Below are 5,363 nucleotides of genomic sequence, written 5' to 3' on the forward strand. Positions count from 1 at the left end.
CGAAATATTTTAAACGCATACATCGCCATTTTGTTTGGTATAGCTTCACTTGGCCAACCCTGTATTGAAAAGTAAGGATAATTTTAAAAATGTAAATCAGCGGTTGCATTAAGAACTAATTTGTCTTTCGATTCCTGTCAACCCTGTATTTTTTAGTCAAGTATATGATTAGCTTTTAATTAAACTAGATCACTCTGATAGATGACGTCAGACATATTGAGGCTTGATTTCCTAGTATTTTCATTGTGTAACCACGGTTTTGTATGGCTAAATATGCACCTTTTCGAACAAACTGTATATGTATGTTGTAAAATGATGTTACAGGAGTGTCATCGGAAGAATTCTGAGAAGGTTAGTGAAAAAATTAATATCTTTTGGCGGTGGTTACGTTATAGCGCTCTTTGGCTGGAATCGATGCTCTGGTAACGTTGGAACATGTAGTATGCTAACTTATCGATTTATTGTGTTTTCGCTGAAAAACGCTTAGAAAATCTGAAATATGGTCTGAAATCACAAGAACTGGGTCTTTCCATTGCTATGCTTTGTCTATTTTTATGAAATGTTTTATGATGAGTAAATTGGTCATACACGTTGCTCTATCTAGTAATTCTAGTGGATTTGTGATGGTCGGTGCAATTGTAAACTGTGATTTCTACCTGAAATATGCACTTTTTTCTAACAAAAACTATCCTATACCATGAATATGTTATCAGACTGTCATCTGATGGTTTTTTTTATAGGTTATTGGCTATCAATATCTTAGTTGAGCCGAATTGGTGATAGCACCTGAAGGAGTAAGAAACTGATGGAGTTAGAATAGTGGTGTATTTTGCTAACGTGTTTAGCTAATAGATTTACATATTTTGTCTTCCCTGTAAAACATTTTAAAAATCTGAAATGGTGGCTTTATTCACAAGATCTGTATCTTTCATCTGGTGTCTTGGACTTGTGATTTAATGATATTTAGATGCTACTATCTACTTCTGAAGCTATGCTATCTATGCTAATCAGTGTGTGGGGGGTGGGGGGTGCTCCCGGATCCGGGTTTCTGAGGCAGTAAAAGTTAATGGCGTCAGACCGAGGCTCTGCATCTGTCCTCGTGCTACTAGACCTTAGTGCTGCCTTTGACACCATCGATCACCACATTCTTTTGGAGAGACTGGAAACCCAAATTGGTCTACACGGACAAGTTCTGGCCTGGTTTAGATCTTACCTGTCGGAAAGATATCAGTTTGTCTCTGTGAATGGTCTGTCCTCTGACAAATCAACTGTACATTTCGGTGTTCCTCAAGGTTCCGTTTTAGGACCACTATTGTTTTCACTATATATTTTACCTCTTGGGGATGTTATTCGAAAACATAATGTTAACTTTCACTGCTATGCGGATGACACACAGCTGTACATTTCAATGAAACATGGTGAAGCCCCAAAATTGCCCTCGCTAGAAGCCTGTGTTTCAGACATAAGGAAGTGGATGGCTGAAAACTTTCTACTTTTAAACTCGGACAAAACAGAGATGCTTGTTCTAGGTCCCAAGAAACAAAGAGATCTTCTGTTAAATCTGACAATTCATCTTGATGGTTGTAAAGTCGTCTCAAATAAAACTGTGAAGGACCTCGGCGTTACTCTTGACCCTGATCTCTCTTTTGACGAACATATCAAGACTGTTTCAAGGACAGCTTTTTTCCATCTACGTAACATTGCAAAAATCAGAAATGTTCTGTCCAAAAATGATGCAGAAAAATTAATCCATGCATTTGTTACTTCTAGGTTAGACTACTGCAATGCTCTACTTTCCGGCTACCCGGATAAAGCACTAAATAAACTTCAGTTAGTGCTAAATACGGCTGCTAGAATCCTGACTAGAACCAAGAAATTTGATCATATTACTCCAGTGCTAGCTTCCCTACACTGGCTTCCTGTTAAGGCAAGGGCTGATTTCAAGGTTTTACTGTTAACCTATAAAGCGTTACATGGGCTTGCTCCTACCTATCTTTCCGAGTTGGTCCTGCCGTACATACCAATACGTACGCTACGGTCACAAGACGCAGGCCTCCTAATTGTCCCTAGAATTTCTAAGCAAACAGCGGGAGGCAGGGCTTTCTCCTATAGATCTCCATTTTTATGGAACAGTCTGCCTACCCATGTGAGAGACGCAGACTCGGTCTCAACCTTTAAGTCTTTACTGAAGACTTATCTCTTCAGTAGGTCATATGATTGAGTGTAGTCTGGCCCAGGAGTGTGAAGGTGAACGGAAAGGCTCTGGAGCAACGAACCGCCCTTGCTGTCTCTGCCAGGCCGGTTCCCCTCTCTCCACTGGGATTCTCTGCCTCTAACCCTGTTACAGGGGCTGAGTCACTGGCTTGCTGGTGCTCTTTCATGCCGTCCCTAGGAGGGGTGCGTCACTTGAGTGGGTTGAGTTACTGACGTGATCTTCCTGTCTGGGTTGGCGCCCCCCCTTGGTTTGTGCTGTGGTGGAGACCTTTGTGGGCTATACTCGGCCTTGTCTCAGGATTGTAAGTTGGTGGTTGAGGATTTCCCTCTAGTGGTGCGGGGGCTGTGCTTTGGCAAAGTGGGTGGGGTTATATCCTTCCTATTTGGCCCTGTCCGGGGGTTTCTTCGGATGGGGCCACAGTGTCTCCTGACCGCTCCTGTCTCAGCCTCCAGTATTTATGCTGCAGTAGTTTGTGTCGGGGGGCTAGGGTCAGTTGGTTACCTGGAGTACTTCTCCTGTCTTATCCAGTGTCCTGTGTGAATTTAAGTATGCTCTCTCTAATTCTCTCGTTCTCTCTTTCTCTCTGAGAACCTGAGCCCTAGGACCATACGTCAGGACTACCGGGCATGATGACACCTTGCTGTCCCCAGTCCGCCTGGCCTTGCTGCTATTCCAGTTTCAACTGTTCTGCCTGCGGTTACGGAACCCCTACCTGTCCCAGACCTGCTGTTTTCAACTCTTAATGATCGGCTATGAAAAGCCAACTGAGATTTATTCCTGATTATTATTTGACCATGCTTGTCATTTATGAACATTTTGAAAATCTTGGCTCTCTCTAATTTTCTCCTTCTCTCTTTCTTTCTCTCGGAGGACCTGAGCCCTAGGACCATACGTCGGGACTACCGGCCGTGGTGACTCCTTGCTGTCCCCAGTCCGCCTGGCCTTGCTGCTATTCCAGTTTCAACTGTTCTGCCTGCGGTTATGGAACCCCTACCTGTCCCAGACCTGCTGTTTTCAACTCTTAATGATCGGCTATGAAAAGCCAACTGAGATTTATTCCTGATTATTATTTGACCATGCTTGTCATTTATGGAAATTTTGAAAATCTTGGCTCTCTCTAATTTTCTCCTTCTCTCTTTCTTTCTCTCGGAGGACCTGGGCCCTAGGACCATGCGTCGGGACTGCCGCCCGTGGTGACTCCTTGCTGTCCCCAGTCCGCCTGGCCTTGCTGCTATTCCAGTTTCAGCTGTTCTGCCTGCGGTTATGGAACCGCCACCTGTCCCAGACCTGTTGTTTTTCAACTCTTGATGATCGGCTATGAAAAGCCAACTGAAAATTATTCATGATTATTATTTGACCATGCTTGTCACTTATGAACATTTTTGAACATCTTGGCATAGTTCTGTTATAATCTCCACCCGGCACAGCCAGAAGAGGACTGGCCACCCCTCATAGCCTGGTTCCTCTCTAGGTTTCTTCCTAGGTTTTGGCCTTTCTAGGGAGTTTTTCCTAGCCACCGTGCTTCTACACCTGCATTACTAGCTGTTTGGGGTTTTAGGCTGGGTGTCTGTACAGCACTTCGAGATATTAGCTGATGTACGAAGGGCTATATAAAATAAAATTGATTGATTGATTGAAAAACGCAAGGGGTCTGAATACTTCCTGAATGCACTGAATTTGGGTTCTGACAGTTGAACTAAACCCTTGCCGCATTTATTAAGTTATATTCTTCAAGAATGAAAGGGTACATATCATTCATTTATACGTCCAAAAATGGATGTAGCAATAGCTGATTGCCCTTTTAAAATAGAAAAGTGAGTACTCCATGTTGACAGAGTATAGCAGCAGATAACTGGATACCAAAATGACTGCAATACTCACAACCTTCTAAAGCCCTCAAACTCAACTCCGGACCTCGAAGCCAAACTCAACTCCGGACCTCAAAGCCAAACTCAACTCCGGACCTCGAAGCCAAACTCAACTCCGTACCTCGAAGCCAAACTCAACTCCGGACCTCGAAGCCAAACTCAACTCCGGACCTCGAAGCCAAACTCAACTCCGGACCTCGAAGCCAAACTCAACTCTTGACCTCGAAGCCAAACTCAACTCCGGACCTCGAAGCCAAACTCAACTCTTGACCTCGAAGCCAAACTCAACTCCGGACCTCGAAGCCAAACTCAACTCCGGACCTCGAAGCCAAACTCAACTCCGGACCTCGAAGCCAAACTCAACTCTTGACCTCGAAGCCAAACTCCAGCAGGTTCCAGCAGGTATATTTCACTGGTCATCCCCAAAGCCAGCACCCCCTTTGGCCACCTTTCCTTCCAGTTCTCTGCTGCCAATGACTGGAACGAATTGCAAAAATCGCTAAAGCTGGAGACGTATATTTCCCTCACCAACTTTAAACATCAGCTAGCTTTATTGCCTTACCTCCTCATGCCATTTGCACACACTGTATATAGACTTTCTTTTTTTCTATTGTGTTATTGACTGTACGCTTGTTTATTCCATGTGTAACTCTGTGTTGTTGTTTGTGTCGCACTGCTTTGCTTTATCTTGGCCAGGTCACAGTTGTAAATGAGAACTTGTTCTCAACTAGCCTACCTGGTTAAATAAAGGTGAAATAAAAAAATAAATAACATGCAATCACAATGAATGTATTCAAAACTTCTGAATCAACCCATTTCACAATTTGCAGTTTTAGTGTGCGCATGTCTAGGCCGTACTGCTGTAAAACAACACATTTCACTGCACCTATCTGGTGTTTGTGACAATAAAACAAGTATTTATAAAAATATATATACACTGCTCAAAAAAATTAAGGGAACACTTAAACAACACAATGTAACTCCAAGTCAATCACACTTCTGTGAAATCAAACTGTCCACTTAGGAAGCAACACTGATTGACAATAAATTTCACATGCACTGTCCCCAAAAGTTATTTTTGTAGGTCGGACTGTGTGTGTGTGTGTGTGTGTGTGTGTGTGTGTGTGTGTGTGTGTGTGTGTGTGTGTGTGTGTGTGTGTGTGTGTGTGTGTGTGTGTGTGTGTGTGTGTGTGTGTGTGTGTGTGTGTGTGTGTGTGTGTGTGTGTGTGTGTGTGTGTGTGTGTGTCTAGGGAAGGGTAGCTGTGAAAGCCCATTACCAC

General features: G+C 43.4%; 1 long non-coding RNA gene across 1 annotated transcript; it reads left to right on the forward strand.

Moving 5' to 3' along the window:
* The first annotated feature begins 1,077 nt into the window (after positions 1-1,077).
* On the forward strand, positions 1,078-3,856 carry LOC139553777 (uncharacterized). Its single transcript, XR_011670726.1, has 2 exons — positions 1,078-2,516; positions 2,804-3,856. It is a non-coding gene; the product is annotated as an uncharacterized lncRNA (long non-coding RNA).
* The last annotated feature ends 1,507 nt before the right edge of the window (positions 3,857-5,363 follow it).

The sequence above is a fragment of the Salvelinus alpinus genome, chromosome 25 (assembly GCF_045679555.1).
Source record: "Salvelinus alpinus chromosome 25, SLU_Salpinus.1, whole genome shotgun sequence".
NCBI lineage: Eukaryota > Metazoa > Chordata > Actinopteri > Salmoniformes > Salmonidae > Salvelinus > Salvelinus alpinus.